At 38.2% G+C, this 21,569-nt stretch overlaps 1 protein-coding gene across 7 annotated transcripts in view; it reads right to left on the bottom strand.

The window, feature by feature from the left end:
- The window catches only part of TMC1 (transmembrane channel like 1), a 360,191-nt gene that overhangs the window by 236,100 nt on the left and 102,522 nt on the right, over positions 1-21,569 (bottom strand). For 5 of the 7 annotated variants that reach the window (XM_067039582.1, XM_067039580.1, XM_059072715.2 and 2 more), the window contains one exon: positions 11,774-11,916. The exons of 1 other annotated variant lie outside the window; for it this stretch is intronic. The gene's annotated coding sequence lies outside the window, so the exon portion shown is untranslated. Of the gene's footprint in view, positions 1-11,773; positions 11,917-21,569 lie in introns of those variants that run through there. One more of the 7 variants, XM_067039588.1, reaches the window with a different exon arrangement.

The following is a 21,569-nucleotide window of genomic DNA, read 5'->3' as shown; positions in this document are numbered from 1 at the left end:
TTGATGCTTTGGTTTAATAATTCCCATATTGTTTGCTTCCCCCTCCAATGCCTTCTTCAATCAATTTTCTCTTGTTCCTACGTTCTTTGTTCTGGTTTTGTATCCGAGGCTATTTGCTCTCTCCTCCAGTCTCTCACTGGCATGTCTTCAATCATTTCCCAGAGTCCTTACAGAATGTTAACCATTTTTTGTGCATCCTAAAGCTTTTAACCTCTCATCTAAAACTAACTAAATGTTAAAAAATTATAATGCTTATGAATATATTATGCACAATATTAAGTTCAAAATAGTTGACATACTTCATGCTATATGCTATAGATATAATAAGCTTAATTTCAAGCAGATGAAATAAACATTGAAGTGCATGTATTTTTTTGTACACAGCCTCTTTCTACCTGCTGTTTGTAAACATCAGGCATTAGAAGCTTATAGGTGTGCCTTTTAAGTGATTACTGGACATATGTATATGCTCATTTGTGTAGCCACACTGAATATTTGGGAAATGTACTGAAATACACATAATAATACCTCCTACAAAAAGCAGAGCAATGTCCTCTTCCACGTCCAAGGACAAGAATTAATTTTTTCAAGCTTCCTTCATAAAAGAATGTAGTAATAGAAGTGGAAATTGAGACCTTATTGAAGAAATCTATCTGTTGGGAACATGAGCTAGTGGATAACTCTGAGAAAGCTCTCACAGACATTTTTTAACCATTACTAAAACAACGACAGCACGTGAAATAAATGCCATTTGGCATCTTAAGTTAATAAGATTGGATACTATACAATTAATTTCATTTTTTCATCCCTCACTTACTATGAACTTTTCAGAAGAGCACTTTCTCTAAGTTTCAATATGAAAATTATAAACTATAATTTAAAATTTGAATTTATAAACTATAAATTATAACATTATTAGCTTTATTGCAAAGATCATGCATGTTAATAAGTGTCATTGTTTAAAAGTGTCTGGTCCTTTCTGATTTTTACAATTTAGAGCTCTAACGCCTATCATCTCAGTTTACACTATAATTTCAGGGACACAGAGATTTAAAAGTTGATGTTCAAAAGGCTCTCCATACACTAGCCTACTTTGCACAACTGAGGAGCAATTTTTTCAAGCCTTTTTTCTAATATACGTGTTAATATATTATGGGCTATTTCCAGAAGTTATTCTGGCTAAAGGATCTTCTGAAACACATCTGAGTTCTCACCATTTTAATAAAGAAAAGAATGTGGTGTGAAGGCAGAGGTTGCTGCCTCAGCTTATGAGATAGATATTAGTATTAGCCTCATTTTATGGATAAGGAAATAAAGATTTCTAGACGTCTAGTACCTCATCCAAGGTCACACACTAGTGTGTGATAAGGGGAGAATCTGAACCCAAGTCTGACACCCAAGCCAGACCTCTTAGCCACTAAGCTGAACCACCATTTAACTTTTCTCGTTTCCCTTTTCCCAACCCTCAGTTACTTCTGATTTCTAAGTGTTCTCAGTAAAAGTGACTTGCAATTTGTTGATAAGAAATTGGAATTAAGTAGACAAGAATTTGTTAGAAGATGGTGCAGGGGAAAAGAGAAGGAAGAGGATGAGAAAAAAAATGAGCTCTGCTCCCAGATAATGGAAGACTCTGGACTCACATATTAAGCAACTGGAACCTATATATACAGAATGATAAAACCAGTGCTGACTAATGTGTTCTTTGCATATGTCTCAGTGCCTTGTACAAAGTAGGGGCTGGATAAATGTTTGTTAAACTAAAGGTGGAACCAAATGTGTTCTAGAAGCATTAAGGGAATCTAATTAGAGACATGAACAGCATTGTATGGGAAAAGAGTCTGTTGAGAAAATATGGATTATCTTCTTTACAATAGTGAAGAGTAACTGCCTATACTACTTTCCCATTATCAGAAAGTTCCAAAGGTCGCATAAAAATTGTGAATATTAAATTAAAATAACCAGCTTAAGAAAGCGATTTATTACAATGAGAACTGCTATGATGCAACTAAATATTTATCGAATGCCCATTAAATGCAGGCACTGCACAACAGATATTTTGAAGCCTTAATTTGTTCACAATACTGGCAAAAATTGCTACATTGCTATTCAAACTGTGGTCAGTATAAAAATGGTAATCAATGTAACCACAATTTATAAGCTTACTTCTCTCTAACTCAGAACCATTCTGAATTAGAATAGGAATTTATGATTCTAGGCCAATTTACTTCAAGTACCCATTTATTTTTGCTGTATGGTGTTTTAAATATAAAGCAAGCTACATCTTCAAAAACATAGTCTTTAACATTGTTTCCTGAATTTAGCATGTTTAAAAATATACTAAAACTAAAATGGGCTCTGGATTCCCACATGTCACAGTAAACTCACCAAGATCTAGAATCTTCCTCCTGTAATGGAAAGCTCTAAACCCCTTCTCCTTTCAAATAGTCTTCACCATATTTGAAAAACCAAGAGACCACATTTATTGCCACAAATACTGAAACACTTGATTCTACCAAGAAGTCACGTTTCCACTGCTTCAAAAATGATCTTAGAAATGAAAATCTGGGCTTCCCTGGTGGCGCAGTGGTTGAGAATCCGCCTGCCGATGCAGGGGACACGGGTTCGTGCCCTGGTCCGGGAAGATCCCACATGCCGCGGAGCAACTAAGCCCATGAGCCATGGCCGCTAGGCCTGTGCGTCCGGAGCCTGTGCTCCGCAACGGGAGAGGCCACAACAGTGAGAGGCCCGCATACCGCAAAAAAAAAAAAAAAAAAAAGAAATGAAAATCTATGCATAACTTCTCAACTTCAAAATATTTTTACCTTGGCAAAAATCATTATAACAATATAATAAAAGAATGGACTCATGAAATAATATCTATTTTTCAACAATTAATATCTGTAATATCAAAGGGCTAAGATGATCACAAATTTGAGAAAAGATGATCATGCACCATACAAATGAGCATATGAAAAAGGGTTGCACAAAGAAGTGGGGCCCAGGCAGGAAAGGGTGTCTGGTAGTGCTATTTTTTATTTTTTAATTCATGAATCTGAATATGTCACTCTTTACTTAAACATTTCAATGGTTTCCCATTTCTTGCAATATAAAATCCATTACCATACCTTCCCATAGCTCTCATTGACTTAATTAAAGCTCACTTCTCTATCTTTATCCCCAGCACTCTCCAAAATGCTCCCTAAATTCTCATCATACTAGCTTTCCTGTGGCTCTTTGAATTATAGCCCATGGGAAAAACTGCAAGACTTCCTTCCAATGATTAAAAATCTGTTTTATGCAACCTTGCTTTTACACACAGTTTCCTCTAACTGAAATGGCCTTCCTTACCTGACTCACCTTATAAACCCAGGCTAAGAGAGCCTTTCTTTGAGAAGCTGTCCCAAATCACTTATTCAAACGCAGTTACTCACTTTTTCTTCTGTGTCACACAGTATTATTATTTATTGCAGTTATTTTTCCCTTTTATGTTGGGAAATCCTTAATGTCAGAGTCTCTGTCTTAATTGTCTTTGTGTATCTCATGCCCTGGCAGTTTCAGACACATAGTAGATGATTGATAAATGTTAAGTGTTGTACTGATTTTACTGAATCCTAAGAAGACACATGGTATATATTTGAAAAATTATCCCTATATTAAAAAATCTATAACTTTTATTAAAATGATCTTCCTAGAACATCTATGTGTATTTTCCCTCCATTGTGTCTTGTTTCACATCAAAACTCTTTGCTTTTCTACTGGGTATAGTCTATCTCTTATTTTATAAGTATTCAACTGTCATCGTACAACACCATGATGGCTAGGAAAAGGACACAATCCATGAAAACATGTCATCTCACTTCTTAAGAAGAAAGCTGTCCAAAGTTATAAATCAGGAAATGTGTGTGTGTGTGTTTGCATGTGTGCACACAATTGCTATTACATAATTTGGAATGGAGGAGGCATGAGTTGAAGTTATATTTGAGTCATGTCTTGGTTATCAAGACCTGTCACAAAGATTATCATAAAACTACTAATAAAATGATAATAAGTAATATTCACCCAATGTCTCTTGACTTTTTTAGTTTGTGGTTACAAATAATGTCATATTGTCATTTATACTCAGATATGCTCTTGAAAGAATTCCAGACCCTTTCAGAGTGTTTCTTTATCCCCACATTGCCCAATATGTCAGAATAGCTCAAGAAGGTCTTAGAAATCATTCCTGGGCTTCGCACACTGATCCCAACACTGGTGGCACTGGTGGCCATGCAAGAACTCTGCAGACTATGCTCCTACCATTGTTTTTTGTCACCCCAAGATTGTTTCCAGCCAGTAATGCTCATAGAGAGTGGCAAATGGAATAATACACCCTGTTTGTGATGCCCTTTTGGGGCCCTCTCAGAAATATTGGGCAGCAGGATTTCCCTGGTGGTGCAGTGGTTAAGAATCCGCCTGCCAATGCAGGGGACACAGGTTCGAGCCCTGGTCTGGGAAGATCCCACATGCCGTGGAGCAACTATGCCCATGCACCCGTGCCTGTGCACTGAGCCTGCGCTCTGGAGCCCGCGAGCCACAACTACTGAGGGCCGTGCACCTAGAGCCAGTGCTCCGCAACGAGAATACAGCGCAATGAGAAGCGTGCACACAGCAATGAGTAGTAGCCCCCACTCACCACAACTAGAGAAAGCCCACGTGCAGCAACGAAGACCTAACACAGCCAAAAATAAACAAATGTTTTAAAAAAGAAAAGATTCTATTTCCCTTATTAAAAACAAAAATGAAAGAAAGAAATAGTGGGTGGAGGTGAAAAGCAGCAGGGTCCCGGGGCTCAGGGCTGCAAAGATAGTGAGATGACGTTTAGTTTTTTTTGTTTTTTTGTTTTCTTTCTCCTTGGACTGACACACAGAATGGTTTCATTAGGACTGATTTCTAGTATCAGCTGCCACATTCTAACACCTCTTTCACTCTCATGGACCTTCTGACATTTGGCCTGTACTTGAGCCTGACTTGTTCGGCTGAACATTTTCCTTATGGTGAATTCTTTACCAGGACTCCACCTGGCTTCATGAAATTATCAACTTGTGCCCCCGCCTCTAACACATGCACACTCCAACCTCAAATCCACCAGACATACCTGTGAACATCTGAACTGTGAACCACACTTAAGTTGTTTATTTATTTTTTTTTTTTTCATAAAGTTTCTCAACACTCTTTTGGAATCAGTAATTACAAAGATATACTTCTAGGGGGAAAGAGTGTCATCCAACTCCATGTCACCTAGGTATCCAAAATCAGCCTTGAATCAGGGATAACTCCCTCCAAGACAGCAACTATCATTATTAGAAATATTTTAATTACTGGCATTTACAGCTTTGGGGAAATCCAGGAACACTCAGTTCAAACAGCTAGAGTGAGTACTGCTGAAAATGATGCCCATAAATATAGCGAAAATTTGAATTAGACATTCATTGAAAAATTAAATGATAAGAAAGTCATAAAACCAAATGCATTTTATTTCCCTATCTGGTGAAACACAATTCTCTTCTTCTACTTGGTAAATCTTATTAACATAATATAGTTATTACAAGAATCTCCTTTTTCCTGATGGATGGCTTTGGTTTGAGCAATTTCCTTCTGCAACTGTGCCACATGTAAATATTGACTGTGATGCAACATACTCCATAAACTAAGATTTTAAATTCAAGAGCTGATTTCATTGTTGGTACATAATGAGATTTTATTAAAGATAAAAATAGTTTTCTGCATTTTTATAACTCAGCAGATTAGAAACAGTACAGTGGGTACAATTCCGAAACTAGGGAGAGGCTATGTACCACTCTGCTTCTAATTCTCTGGTCATGTAATGTAACAGTGGTTCCTCTTTGAACAAAGTATAGGACAAAGGTCAAATATTTCAGATGACTGAATGTGGAAAAAGCACTAAAACAATTTCCTAGCGAATATATCTAAAATATTATTCATTATATAGTATGGGTATCTACAGTAATTGAACTTACTAAATCATTTATTTTGTATGGTTACACTTTGACATTATAGGCCAGATCAAAATGACACACAAGAGCAGTAGAAGGCCAGTTGCTTTAAGTGCCTATGTATTTATCTTTCTACTCTATATGCTTCCAGATATTACAATTGTGTGGGGTAGAGATGAAGTTTTTTGTTTGTTTGTTTGATCTTTGAGCTGTAAAGAGTCACTTAAGTGACCCTCCCAGGTAAAAAACAATATACAGCAAGTATCTACCCATTGTTCTGGTAGAAGAATATAAGGTCTTTGGTTTTGTTCTAGTAGCTGAATAAATCTGCCCACATCCTGATAAGCAGAAGTTTTCCTTGGGATGAAGGTGGCCCAAACTGCATAAGGATTCCAGCCCCTGAACCCTAACCAATATGGAAAGTGAAAAATTTTAATCATGGAAAATAAAGTAAAAAATTGGTGGTGTCTGTGGGGACTGGTGATGCAGCGCTAACACTAGTGCCTAAATGTTTATGAGGGAGGGCTGGTTTGAGCAGTATGACAAATGCTAGAAGTTCCTCCAACCTAGGCAGCTAAGCACAGCAGTTGTACTTTGGAGAATAGTCACTGAGCATGAAAGTGTGAACTAAAACGTGTTATTCACTTGGGACCCAACATGATGCCTGGTCAAAGACCCAGATTCACTAGACCATTCCAGCAGCAGTATAGCATCTATCAGATTGTGCAGGACCAGTATTCATCCTTGATATTAAGTTGCAGCAAGAAGAAACAGCAGTAGAGTCAGAACTCACACCACCATAGCCATCACTATAGCCATCTTTGAACCAGGATTCTTAGACTATTTGGGAGAGGGGACTCACAAGAAGAAATATTAGAATTTTTACTAATCAGTTTTATGGGGGTTATGCATAGGAAAGTTTAAGTGTTTCATACATAAGGTCAAGTACTCCAGATGACCATGGTTAGTAAAAGAGCCACATTTACATTATAATTCAGAATATAAGTATTTGCTCTGATAGCTTTTAATTAAACTTTTGTAATGTTTGCCTTTTCCTTGCTATGTAAATAAAATCCAGCCGCTAACCAATCAAGCAGAAAACTTGGGATTTGGGACAGAACAGAAAACAAAAATAACTTATTCTTTAGCTTCACCTCTTTTAAGGCCAGAAAATAGTAGAGTGGGTGACTTTGGTTAAGGTTGAAATGTCTTAAGAGTGAAAATCACCAAAAACACAGTCTCAGCCCATATCTGAATACGCATACACACTCATACACACATACACATTCATTAAAAACATCAGTCATTAAAGCCTAGAGTTTTTTTTTTTATACACTATGTTTAAGAATTGACTCCACATAAAATGACAAGTCTTAAATTCTAACTAGTGGCTAGGGCCTCTATTTTATGACTCAGACTTTCTGTTCTTGTTATGAGATGATAGGAGAGCAGTATATCTTGGTTTATTTAGTTTTTCTCCAAACCTACTTATCAGCTAAGGTTACTATGAAGGCTGAAGTTATGATATGGTTCAATTCTATTTTAAGCAATGGAAGATACACCGTGATTGCCTGTTTTATATTAATTTTCTTTCCAGGGGCCAGCAATTAAAGCATTTTAAATTTTTTCAGAGGTAATTGTTTAAAGCCACCTGTATCACTCAGTGTTTTCACTTGCCTCAGGGATAATTCGAGGAAATCTACTGCAAACATGTCATGGGATGGGATAAAAAAAATGTAGTGAATACCCTCAAAGTCTTAGTGCATTTTATTGTGTGTTGTAAATTTCACATATTCAACTTGACTCCTCTAGCTCCTCTGTCCCACCTCACTACCACACCCATCTGAAAGATAAAAATATGTGAATGTTATCTACTCAGACTTTCAGAGAGTAGTAGCAGCAGCTTTGAAAATCTTTCAGCACAGTTCCTCTAACCTGTGACATCATTTAACCATAGTGACTCACATTTGTGTAGGTATTCAGGACTTAGAATATTTTTGCATTTGAGCCTTACACAACCCAGTGAGATAGATAAAAGAAGAATTGTTACTATTCCTGTGACACAATAGAGAAAATTGAGCCTCTGAAAGGCCAAGTGATAACTTAAGCCAGCTAGCTAAGGAAACTGGCTTGCCTGACTCCTAGGTTAGCATTGTTTTTACTACACTATTTTGTCTCTTTCCAACTCTTATGTGACTTACCATGTTTGCAGCATATTCATCCTGTATATTTTTCTTTTTTTTTTTTTTTTTTTTTGCGGTACACGGGCCTCTCACTGTTGTGGCCTCTCCCTTGCGGAGCACAGGGTCCGGACGCGCAGGCTCAGCGGCCATGGCTCACGGGCCCAGCCGCTCCGCGGCATGTGGGATCTTCCCGGACCGGGGCATGAACCCGTGTCCCCTGCATCGGCAGGCGGACTCTCAACCACTGCGCCACCAGGGAAGCCCCATCCTGTATATTTTTCTCATGGAAAGTAAATCAGATAGCAGTAAGCAAAACAGAGGAGGGAATTTAGAGAATTCTCCGGGTAGGTTGAACTGGATAGAAGTACCCATTTAAATCTCTATGAAGATTGTACATAGCCCTTACAGCATATACCATATATATCTTGCAACGAAAACTCAAATATAATTTAATGTTTAGAACAGGAAAAATTAGTAGCCCAAGAAATTTTCCTTAGACTCTATCGTGAAGGTCTGTCAATTTCAAAAGTTCTTACCTTTGATGGTATTAGTGCCCAAGAGTAATTGAAAATATGCTTGTAATTCCACAAATATGATTAGATTTCACATTTTTGCATTTCATGAGCTCCTTCAAGCCTGAGCCCAGGTCTTATTTGCCTTTATATTACTGTAGATAAGCACAGTGCCTTGAGAGTAATAAGCATTTGGTAAATATGTGGTTTTGTTGTTAAGCATTTGACAGATACCTATATGCCACCATAGGTTCTGATTTAGTATGACTAGTCATTATGTCTCTCAACAAAATTCTAAACAATACTTCATTGTTGTTCTTGATACACACATAGACACAGGTTGTTCTTTAGTAGATTCACTGAGAAAAGTTATGTTTGCAATCCTCTTTCCAACCTAGCACTTGCTGATTAAACTGAGTCTTTAACTTATCAATCATTATAACTTGGCAACAAACATCTGTGTGTGTGTGTGTGTGTGTGTGTGTGTGTGTGTGTGTGTGTGTGTGTATGAAGGGGTAAAAAAGACTAACAATAGGCTTGGCTTTTACAAGCACTTGGGCCTTTCTGTACTACTCCCTAGCACGGTTTCCCATTCCTTCATCTTACTATAAACAGCACTTCTCAGCCAAATATGTTTAATTTAAGATTAAAAAAAAAGAAATACATGTTATATATTTTTAAATATATTTATAATATATTATACACAATATATAATAGAAAGTATATACTTAATATATAGTTTATATATTGTTATAACATATTTTTATAATTATATATACATGTATATATTCATATGTATATGTGTGTGTATTTTTTTTCTTTTCCAAAAGAAATTTTTAAAAGGGCCTGTTTAATGCATCTACTTATTACTGCTTCCTCTTATCTTAGGATATGTACAGATATTAGTGCAATTTATATAAATCCTGAAAGAACAAGTATTATCCCTAAGAAAACATTTTATCGATTAGGATATTTCAATGTATGATGACAGACATTAACTAGATTTATTGTGGTAATAATTTCACAATATATACAAGTATTGAATCATTATGTTGTACACCTGAAACTAATGTAATGCTGTATGTCAATTATACCTCAATAAAAGAAATAGAATTTTTCAATCAAAAGCATCAGAAATCAACCCAAGTTCAGCAAAAGGAAGTTGTTACATCATATAGAACACAAAATCTACAGGAAGGCTGGAGAAAAACTCAGAACCAGGTCAGGATGGGAACCAAGACCACTGGAATTGCTTGACCTTTTCAGGCTACTGCTACTGCTGAAATTAATAAATGTACGCCAATCATTACTGTTATTTTGTACTCAAGTTACTTCATTCAGTGTTCAGAGTCCTGAGAAAGAGAACTCACTTGGCTTAGCTGTAGCCATATGTTCACACTTAACTTTAGGATTGGGGAAATTATGCAGCATCAACCATATGACTTGAGGTGGTGGGGTGGGTGGAGTCCTAAATGAAAGTAAGGACAACTCCTAGAACTGGGCTGAATGCTCCTGAGTGACCACAACAACCTCATGTAACTTCCATGGTCCATCTCCTTTTGCTGTCCCCACACTGTTCTCTCCATGCATGGACCTTCTTCTAAAATGTCCCCAAATAACATAATGTAACTCCTTTGCCGAATACACACTCACCGCTTCTCCAAATGAAGATAATTTAAATTCTCACTACCTCCTGCACTTGTTTCCAAGTCTAGGATCTCTTGTTAGGCATCCATTTCTCCTCTAGTTTCAACATGATTCTATTTCAATGTGCAGTAAGCTATGGATTAAACAAGTATATTTAATCACCACCTGTTATGGGTTGAATTATGTCTTCCCAAAATCTACACATTGAAGTCCCAATCCCCAGTATTTCAGAATGTGGTCTTATCTGGAGACAGGGCCTTTACAGAGATAATCAAATTAAAATGAGGTCATTAGCAGAGTGGGGGAGGGAGGGCTAATTCAATATGATTTGCATCCTTATAAAAAGAGGAAATTTGGACTCAGAGACAAGGAGTCCAAATTTATTTTAAGGAATTGGGTCATGTGATTAGGGAAGCTTGGCAAGTTTAAAATCTGATGGGGGAAGGCCTGAAGGCTGGAGACTCAGGAAAAGAGTTACAATTTGAGTCTAAAGGCAGTCTACTGACAAACTAGGAAGAGCTGATGTTATAGGTAAAATCTGGAGGAAGTCTGCTGCCAAAATCCTCTCTAGCTTGGGGGAACATCAGCCTTTTATTCTACTTGGGCCTTCAACTGATTAGATGAGGCCCATCCACAGTATGGAGAGCAATATACTTTACTCAAAGACTGAAATGTAAATCTCATCCAAAAACACCATCAAAGAAAGATTCAGAATAATTTTGACCAAATATCTGGGCACCTTGTGGTCTAGCCAGGTCAGTACATAAAATTAACCATCACACATCGTCTTTCTGCTATGTGTACATCCTAATACTTCTCTGTGTATCCAAACCTCTTCTTTTTATCAGACCAGGCAGATTGGATTGGGACTCACTCTGCCAACCTCATTTTAACTTAATCTCTTCTTTAAAGGTCTTATCTCCAAATACAGTCACATTCTGAGGTACTGGGGGTTAGGAACTCAACATATGATTTCGGGGGTGGAAGGAGGGACACCATTCAGCCCATAACATTATGATTACTGCTGTACTTTACTAGCACTACAATCCAACTATGACTACCACTGCACTAGTCCTCCTCCTTGTCCTCTTCCTATTACTAACACTTCCAGAAAGTCCCTTCCAGTTTCAATTTTCCATTTTTCTATAAAATAGATTGTACACAGAAGATACCATGAAGCTCAAGGTTTCCACCAAGATTGCATACAAGTTCAGCCAGAGTTCACGGAACACAGCTTACTTACATACTACTGAAGAATATTTCAAGACACAGGAATTTTGATCAAGGAGGAAATGCCAAACTATAAAGAAGTTATAAAGGCCAGGAAGACTGGCAAAACCGAGACCACCCTCCCAGGGGGAGTTTGAATCTGTTAGTGGTTACCAACAGCAGTTATCCAGCTCAGGGAGCTGAAACATTCTGGGGGCTAAAGACTCACCAGCAGTTGTTAGATGTCACAGGGTTCATCACTTGAATGGCTGGTCTGGTTTCCTCAGTAGTAAGAGTCTAAGGAATGTTTACCCTTCATTCCTCTTTCAAACATTAAGTATATAATTGTGTTTACCAATTTTATGGTAATCCCTAGAAAATAATTGAGAAATATTGCCAATTAACGAAAGTGATGAATCCACATGAAAGATACTCCAAATACACATATGCATTCATACCTTACAGATATTTTAACAGGCCAGGAAATAATGAGCTTTCTCTGTTTCATCTTATATTCCATATAAATGAAACTGTATGCACAAAGACAGTAAGATACCCAGAGATGAATACTGAGACATTCTTAAGTTTGTGTTTCCCATGGTACCTCATTCAGTGTCTTTTACATCATCTTCGCTCAGGAAATATTTGCTGAGTTTAGTAGAGAGAAGACTCTCCAAATTCTGATGACGCTAGCTTTACTGATGCTCTATCTCTCATTCAAAAATACGCGCCATGTGCAGCTACCCTGCTAGTCACTGAACAAACAAGGTCACGTCATGGATTTATCCTGAAGTTTGAGAGTCTATAAATAGTTCCAGTAAGCCCAACAGTCATTTATTCAGCCTGTGTTATGTGTAAGATGCTATAGAGCTTATCATCCATTAAGGCAGACTGTGTGTACATGAATATCCATAATTCAAGGCAATTTGCTCTATTAATAGAGATATAAATGATGTATTTGGCATGGGGAACATGGCTAGGACAAGGCAGGAAACCAGAACCAGTGCCAGATTGTGGAACGGTTTGAAGGCTGAACAGTACTCTAATTACCACTGATAAATTCTTCTGTTGCCATTGATAAAGGTTGAAAAAGTTTGGAGACACAAAACCTAGATAGTCTTATTGCCCTAATAGGCACAGAATGGAGTAGTATGATAGTACTGACACCACTTCAGGGAATAGCACCATTTTAGTGATAAAAAGCCCAATCTCATCCTCTCCAAAACATTCAGTTATGAACCAAATACACCAATGTCTTTGTATTTTAATCCATATTATTGAAGCAAGCCAGATTTAAAACTCTTCAATGCCATAGGCTGTAAGATAAAAATCATTAAAGGGAAAATAGTTACATAATCCCCCCCAAGGCCACCATTTGGTAATTACGACTAGTTCACCCTTCCCTATTCCCCTCCATCTCTCAGAGTGACATAAAAGGAGGAGGGAACAAATCAGAGAAAGAGGTGAAGGTGACTCACAAGTAAAGAGCTATGAGAGAGGAAGGAGGGAAGATAGGGAGTAAAAATCATATAGACTGGGGAGAGAGTTTAGGTAGGGAGTGGACAGAAATGGGGAAGGGGTAGTTAGTTGTGAATAAGAAAATGTAAAGAATGGGGAGAAGGGAAAAAAAGGATATGATGATTCTCATTTGGATCCCTGTAATATCCTTTGAGAGATACAAGAACAGATTTCCTTTTTAATGTGGAGGAAGAAACAAGATTGCCTACTGAACAGTTTTTCTGAAATGCCACACTCTTCAGAGACTGAAACTTTGGGGTCCCCAATTTATTAGGATTGCAATAGAACCTAAAATATTTTGGTTGAAGTGAAATGCAATACATGTACACCAGACACTTCCAAACTAGCAATTAAATTCTGATTTACCCTAGAAAACTATTTTCTTAACCTAGTGACACAATTTCAAAACAATGCATATGAAAATAAAACATTTTAGGGATTCTGAAAACCCAATTAGGACATGGGTTTTTGTTGTTGTTGTTGTCTAACTACCTATTATTTTTCCCAGAAGCAAGCTACTTGAAATATCTAGGTCAGAAATGAAAATCTCTCCACACCAACTGAATCATAAATGCAAGCATTTAATGAAAGCTTCACTTCTTTACAATCTATGGAATACATTAGCCAGTTAATGTTGATCTTTTGAAGTGCCATGTCTTTTATTTATGATAAAAATATGTATATGTATGTGTGTATTCATGCCACATAAGTGGTGTACACTGATACATTTATCAAATTAATTTAAGCATGTAAAAACCACAATGCCACAAAAAATCCAGGCTTACAATTTGTTTATTGTTAATATCTGTCATGAAAAGTTCCTGGAGTCTCAAAGCTGTAACCTAAATAATTAAAAAACAAAGAAACAATTTATCGCTCAGTGCTCCAGAGTATCTAAACCTTCCACAAAGCGGGCTAAATGATTAAGCATAGGTTATAATACTTAAAGGTACTGAATATTTGCATTCAGACCCAAGATAGCTGTAAAACAAGCAACTGAGTGAGTGGGAGAATCACGCAACCTGAAGCAGATAAATACACATCCAGAGCCCCTGATGTCCACAAGATGAGTTTGGAGATAGGAATCTAAAGCAGAGGGAGAATGACTCTTAAAGAAATACCTGTGTTATAAACTGCTTATCATCATGGCTTGTAACAAGCCATCATTTAATGGCCATTAACATGACAACCAGCTAGCAATTACTCAGAAAGTGAATACTTTTCAAATTTGTGTGTACAATAATAATGTATGGATATGTATATAAGACAAATGTTAAGGGACTTCCCTGGTGGTCCAGTGGCTAAGACTCTGCGCTCCCAGTGCAGAGGGCCCAGGTTTCATCCCTGGTCGGGGAACTAGATCCCACATGCATGCTGCAACTAAGAGCTCGCATGCCGCAACTAAAGATCCCGCATGCTGCAACTAAAGATGCCACACTCAGCAACAAAGATCCTGCGTGCTGCAACTAAGAGCTGGCTCAGCTTAAATAAATAAATATTTAAAAAAAAAAAAAAAGATAGATGTTAACACTGTCGTGGGAAGCCCCTTGTAGTCCTGCTTAAAGGAAGGACTTCATCCTTGAATTGAACAAAAGCTGAAGGTAGTTCTAAACATAAGTTCTCCTATTCTCTGAGAGTAATGAAATGGGGCACAGCTCTCCTTTTGATAAAGACCTATGGAAGGGAATAAGGCTGAGTAGCAGTCCTTACCTCAGCTCCTAATCTCGAGTCCATTTCAGTCCCAAGCCATGTCCCAAGAAAAGAGAAGGCAGGGGTGGAATGAGGAGAAAGAAAATGGTTCCAGAATCAATCTAGGGCAGAGGCTAATCCTGCTAACCCGCTGATATGTTTGTCTGGCCAGCACTGTGTTTTCAAATGGAGAAAATTTACATTTAAAATAAATCCAGATTTCTAGCATTTCGGAAAAATTAGAAATCTCTGAGTTGCTATGCTCACTTCAGCCAGAGTTGAGTAGTTCTTGCTACCTTTAGATAGGGCAGGTGTTCTCTGGTTTACCACACTCCTCACCTCTCCTTATTGTGTTCCACCTGATCCACTTTATTCATGTGTGCTACTTGCCCAACCCTATAGGCATGAGGGTTTACCACTCTGGGAGTAATGTACCTTCTAAAAGCTCCAGGCAAAACTGTCAAGAAGTTCATGTGTTTACAAAAGATTCTATAATTTCCAGAGTTTTCCTGAGTTTCCAGTCTGCTCCAGGGTGAGCTGTAAAACATGGAATCTTGACTATTTATAGTTGGTTCTCTCATAATCCATACAGTACCTCAGTAAATGTTGCTTGTTACAAGCTAAGTGTAGAATGGACCAGAATAACGCTCAAAGAGCTCTGAACATCTTTAGTTTCCTCAAATACAAACCTTTGGATCCTCGGTTGGCCTTAAACTGAAATAGTCCTGGATTGTTAGGGGATAACCAGTTGTGCTGACATGGAGGTCACAAATCAGACACCCTGCATGGAGGCAAGTTGATGTACAGTGGAAAAAGAACTTGACTAGTGCAAAGGAGGAAAAACTTCCCTCTACTATCCTAGGTTCTGTGGTTGGCCTAAGAATTAAACTGACGTAAGACATTAATAAGAGAAAAACATGCAAATTTAGTTTAGTATTTTTATGTGCACATGGGAGTCATCAAAAGGAAAATGAAGACTCAAAGAAACCATAAGCCTGAAAGCGTATGTATCTTTTTAAACAAAGAACAATAAATTGTGGGGATGTGACAAGACAAATGGTCTTAGGCCACAAATAGTAAATTGTGGAACGGTGACTAGGAAATATATGGGGAACCTAATGGGAGATAACAGTTATTTTAGTAGGTTTGTTTGTACAGAACCATTTCACTGTTGAATCCCAGTCTCTGGTGATAAGAATGTTCTCAATACAAGGAGGGCACCTTTTTCATAGGACACTTTATGACCTGCTTTTAGGTACAAAGGGGGACATCAGAGAGCCCTTCCTACGTGTGCTGTTTCTCAAACGCCTTCAGCTCAAAATAAATGCCAAAGTGGCATATTTTGGGGTGGCATGTTCTGAACCCTTTCACTAGGCATTAGAAGTCCCAGATGTATTGATTCCATAAATAAATGCTTACTTATTGGGACCTCCCTGGCGTCCAGTCATTAAGACTCTGCATTTCCACTGCAGGGGATGCGGGTTTGATCCCTGGTTGGGCAACTAAAATCCCACACACCTCAAGGTGCAGCCAAAAAAACAAAAAAAACAAAATAAACGCTTATTTATTGCTTACTATGCACTAAGTACTGAGGATACAAACATGAATACAAGATCCTTTAAAGAGTTCAGCCCAGGGAGGATTCAAATAAATAGATAGTTTCAGTGAAAGCTAGATGAACTTGAGCCTGTCATTTAACCTTTCCAAACTCTGTTTTTCACCAGCAAAAAGGGGTTGACATGTCTGTTTCTTGGGGGCTTATTTCTTTTTTTTTTTTTTTTTTTTTTTTTTTTGGTGCTAGGTGGGCCTCTCACTGTTGTGGCCTCTCCCGTTGCGGAGCACAGGTTCCGGACGCGCAGGCTCAGCGGCCATGGCTCACGGGCCCAGCCGCTCCGCGGCACGTGGGATCCTCCCGGACCGAGGCACGAACCCGCGTCCCCTGCATCGGCAGGAGGATTCTCAACCACTGCGCCACCAGGGAAGCCCCTTGGGGGCTTATTTCTTGCTACAGTGAGAAACAGCTGAAATAAAAAGACTGCACACTTTGCAAGCCATGAAACACAGGCAGCAAGATGATAGAATTGGATTCTTCCTGCATTTGTTTCTTAGGACTGCAGTATAATAGATTGCAGTCAAAAAAGTAAGCATGAGACACACCGCACTCCAAACAGAGTTTTACAAAGAAATGGCCCTGAAGAACCTGCTGCATGCCACTCAGACTCTGCAAGTAGATGGATGACACAAAGAAGAATCTGAGCATGGTTCAAAATACATTTCCTATAGTTGGAAGTAACAGAAGACTCTTGCCTGACTCACACTACAGGCATCTAAGGCAGAGTGTGGACGGTCCTGGGGAAATCTAGATGGCAAGAGAGGGCTTAACTAACTTAATTGTTTTGGTGGGGGATCGAAGAGGGAGCTGCCATGTTGGTACTGCATTACCCACTCTGAGCTTCCCTAAACAAGAGATACGGGATGTTTCCTGTTGACCAAAGTGAGTTATTCAGGACAGAGTGACCTCTGTTATTCTTGGGTCCTACAGAGTTGGGCCACATAGACGTATGAGGTGACCTTAGTAGAAGCTGGATGCACACCCAATGATATCTGAGGACTGAGCAAGGAGTTGCTTGTTAACACCTGGGTTACAGATGCATCCATGAAGGTGAAATGACCTTCAGGCGAGAGAAACCCAGCAAGGGAAGAGTCCGTGAGACTGCAACACAGGAGCAAGAGTCCATTTTTGTTCCAAGTCCCTGCCTTCCAGGATTTCCAAGAGAGGCTGGCATTAACCATCTGCCAAGTCAAAGAGCCAAAGCCAGCTAGCCAAGAGTCAACAGTCTTATCCTTTTATCTCTTCCATCTCCCATGCTACATTTGACTCTAGGAAGGAGGCAAGCAGGGAACATGAAAGAGGAAGAGGAGACAAACTTGCTTCCTCTCCTACTGAAGGCTTCAGGCTGAAACAGGAGAGATTTCAGGTTTCAGGAAAGAGATTTGATGTTATATTTGCAGTTTTAACTTTACATGGCCCTGGACATTGTCGGGACTGAATTAAAGTTGTGTTTATGACTTAAAATGACCACAGGACAGTTGTTTACCTTACAAATAGGAAAGACATGGGAGTAGCCTAGATCTGCACCTAGGGTCAGATGATTATCTGCCGTTAAGAAAGAATAAAGGGAAAGTAGGGAACATAAACAATGATGCATTTGATCAAAATGCACATGTCATTCACCATATGTATGTACCATATAAACAGGAATAATTCTGAGAAACGGCAGTGTTTTTTCCTCTTCTTGAAAAGCAGCTTTTAACAATGAACTATTGCCAAAATTGGCTATTTTATGTCCTTATTCTTAAGACAAAATGTGGTCAAAGCCTATTGACAGAATAATAATGGCTATAGGTCATGGCACAGATCTGAATTTGGAGCTCAAGTGAAGAGGCTTGACAAAAATTGTATTAGGGGATTGTGAACCTCCCCAAGTAATGTTGATTGAGTTGCCCCCATCGCTTGAAATTTAGGCTTTCTTCAAATTTTGCGAACATGAGCAGTCATATCATGCCTCATGCCTCAGTGCTCAAGTTTCTGTGATCTGTCAGTCAAGTGGAATCCTTAGAAGCACCAACTGGCCCCACTTGGCAATGAAATTGAGTGTAGATAGAATAATTATGCTATGCACCTGTGCCTCTATGCCACCCTAATAAAACTTCCAAAATAGTGTCCCCATCTTCCCCACCATCCTACTCAGGAAAGTTAAATTTCTTATATAGGAAATTAAAAAGAAAAGCTCTGTGATTCAAATAAGGATTATACTCAAGATTCTGCCATTTGGATTATTCCTTTAAAAATTCAACTCTGCCCATTAAGTCATCCTGTGATTAACACACGGTTTAAATCGAAATCTGTCAAAGAAATTAGGTTTACTCCTTTACTTTACCCTTGAAAAAAATATACTTCCAGGAAGTCTTAGATATAAGTTGTGTATACAAAGTAGGCACTTTTTTTTTTTTAATTGAGAATTACAAGGGCGGAAAAGGGAAAGAAAATGTCCTCCTCTCCAAAGATACTCTTCTAGACTTAAAACCCTGATTCCTTCTCTCAGGTCCCTCCTTCCCACACCTACATCTCCAAATTGTATCTAGAACAGTTTCAAGATTGATGAAACACCTTTCGTAGTTTCTGCTGTGTCGTCTTAAAGCTGTAATGCTTATCTTTTAGAGAGTTACTGCTGCCTCTTTCGCCCCAACCAATTGTCACTGACAGCTATGTTTTAAAATCTTTAGTGTCATAAAGATCACTGCTAATTTAACTCAACCAGAGTATTCTCTCAGTGTTTGGTGTCTGTCCTTCACTGTGCATTTTCCAAAGATCTTCTTATCCCAAAGTTAATTATGCCAAAAGACAGCAGATTGTCTGAACCTCAGGGGGGATTTTTCCCGATTGCCCTTTAGCTATTATTCTTAGAGGATTATTCTTGATCATTAGTTGAAAAAACGATCTTGAAAAGAAGATGGAATTTACAATAGAAGTTTTAAATTTTGAGAAGGTTCATATTTAATTAACATTATTAAATGGTATTAAAGCAAATATGTACACAGAAATATATCTTAACGCATTTCACCATAGAGGCATACCAACAGGCTTAGAAGAAACTGGGACTATCAAGAGAAACATGTACCTCATCAATCCATTTAAGCAGCTCCTCATATAATATTATATACTCAAAAGAAATATAAGGCATGGGCCATACTCTCAGAGATCATACAATCTAGTTGAATGGGTCTGAATCTTTTGAATTTCATAGACCAATAACTTGGAGAATAAAAGATGGAAGGGACAGACACAATAGAGACATCAACTTTTTCTTCTGCCCAGCTAAACAATAAAAATGACTAACATTTACAGAGCGCACACTATGTGCCAGACATGGATATGAGGGCTTTATTTATTTCATTTAGAATTTACAGCAACTGTTCTGACATTTTATAAATATATAAAACATTAATTATATATATTTTATTATTGATATATATAACTATATGTAGCATTATGTGTGTGTGTGTATATACTGTTATCATCCCCATTTTTCAGGAAACTGAAGTCTGCAAAAGTCAATGATCTCAGCCTCATCAGGATTTGAATACAACCAGTCTGGCTCCCAGAACCCTTAACCACCATCCTTTCTCATATCAGTTAATTTCACTGTTTCATGAAAGAGCTTTACCTTAATACTAAGAGAGTAAACAAGTCAACTAACTACAAAATAAAGATCTGTTAGATACAATGTATTTAGCTTTAGGACAAAAGCTACATTGCCCTTATTTTTGTCATTTTGTATGGATCTATAAAGACTGGCATTTGGGAGCCATGGAACAACGTTAAAGAGACAAAACCTAAAGATAGAAAGTGTAATTAAAATATGAGCCAATTTGTGATTCAGGTGAGCAATAAAATCACTAAAGAAGTGGAGCCCACAGTGGGCTGAAAGACTGAATGGTAAAAAGGTGTGGGGAGATAATTCCAGAAAGGTAGAGGATATAGGCAGAAACCCAAGGAAGGAAATAACGTGGGAGTATGAACAGTGAATATACCAGTTTGGCTCAATCAGAAATTTGACCCAGGATAATGGCACAAACTGTAGGCCCATGAACTCTACCAGACTTACAATTATGTTTGTTTGGCTTGCATAGTATTTTTTTTTTCTTTTTGTGGTACGCGGGCCTCTCACTGCTGTGGCCTCCCCCGCTGCGGAGCGCAGGCTCCGGACGCGCAGGCTCAGCCGCCATGGCTCACGGGCCCAGCCGCTCGGCGGCATGCAGGATCCTCCCGGACCGGGGCACAAACCCGCGTCCCCCGCATCGGCAGGCGGGCTCCCAACCGCTGCGCCACCAGGGAAGCCCTGCATAGTATTTTTTTAAGTAATCTATTTTTTAATATAACATACTTTCAGAAAAATGCACAAATTATATATGTGCAGCTCAATGAATTTTCACAAATTTTGAACACACTCATGTAACTCCTCACATATCAAGAAACAGAACACCTACTAGCACCCTATAAACCTCTCTCATGCCCCTTTTCCAGACACTACCCCCCAAAAGTAATTACTATCCTGATTTCTATCACCACAGATTGGATTTTGTCTGTTTTTGAACCTGATTTAAATAGAATCATACAGTGCATATAATTTTGTCTCTAAATTTTTGTGTGTTAGTGAGACTCACCCATGTTGTTTCATGCAGCAATCATACATTCCTGCTTACTGATGTATAGTATTTCATTTATACATACACTATATTTATTTATATACTCTATTGTAGATGGACAGTTGTGTTGGGGGTATTATAAATGAAGTTTCTTCAAACATTTTGTTACATAACTTTTGGTTCACATGTGCGTACATTTCTGATGGAAATGGAATTGCTGGATCATAGTGTAGGTATATGGACCTACACTGTGGACACTATCAGCTTTAATGAACACTATCAAGCAGCTTTCCAAGGTGGTTGCTCCTGTTTATACTCCCTTCAACTGTATCTCACTGTAGTTTTAAGGTGCATCCCCATAATGATTATTGAGATGGCAACTTTCTTCAGATGTTTACTCACCATTTAGACATCTTCTTTTATAAAGTTAAGGACTTTAACCTATTTTTCTGCTGGGTTGTATCTCTTTCTTATTGCTATGTAGATATTCTATATTCTACATATCAGTCATTTGTGAAATATGTACTTTACATAGCAACCCTTCTCATGCTCTTATTGGTGTCTTTTAACAAACAGAAGATTTTACTTTTTTTTTTAGATTTTTTTTT

The sequence above is a fragment of the Kogia breviceps genome, chromosome 8 (assembly GCF_026419965.1).
Source record: "Kogia breviceps isolate mKogBre1 chromosome 8, mKogBre1 haplotype 1, whole genome shotgun sequence".
In the NCBI taxonomy this organism is placed as follows: Eukaryota; Metazoa; Chordata; class Mammalia; order Artiodactyla; family Physeteridae; genus Kogia; species Kogia breviceps.
The sequence above is the reverse complement of the archived record's forward strand: the minus strand, read 5'-3'. Positions and strand labels throughout refer to the sequence as shown.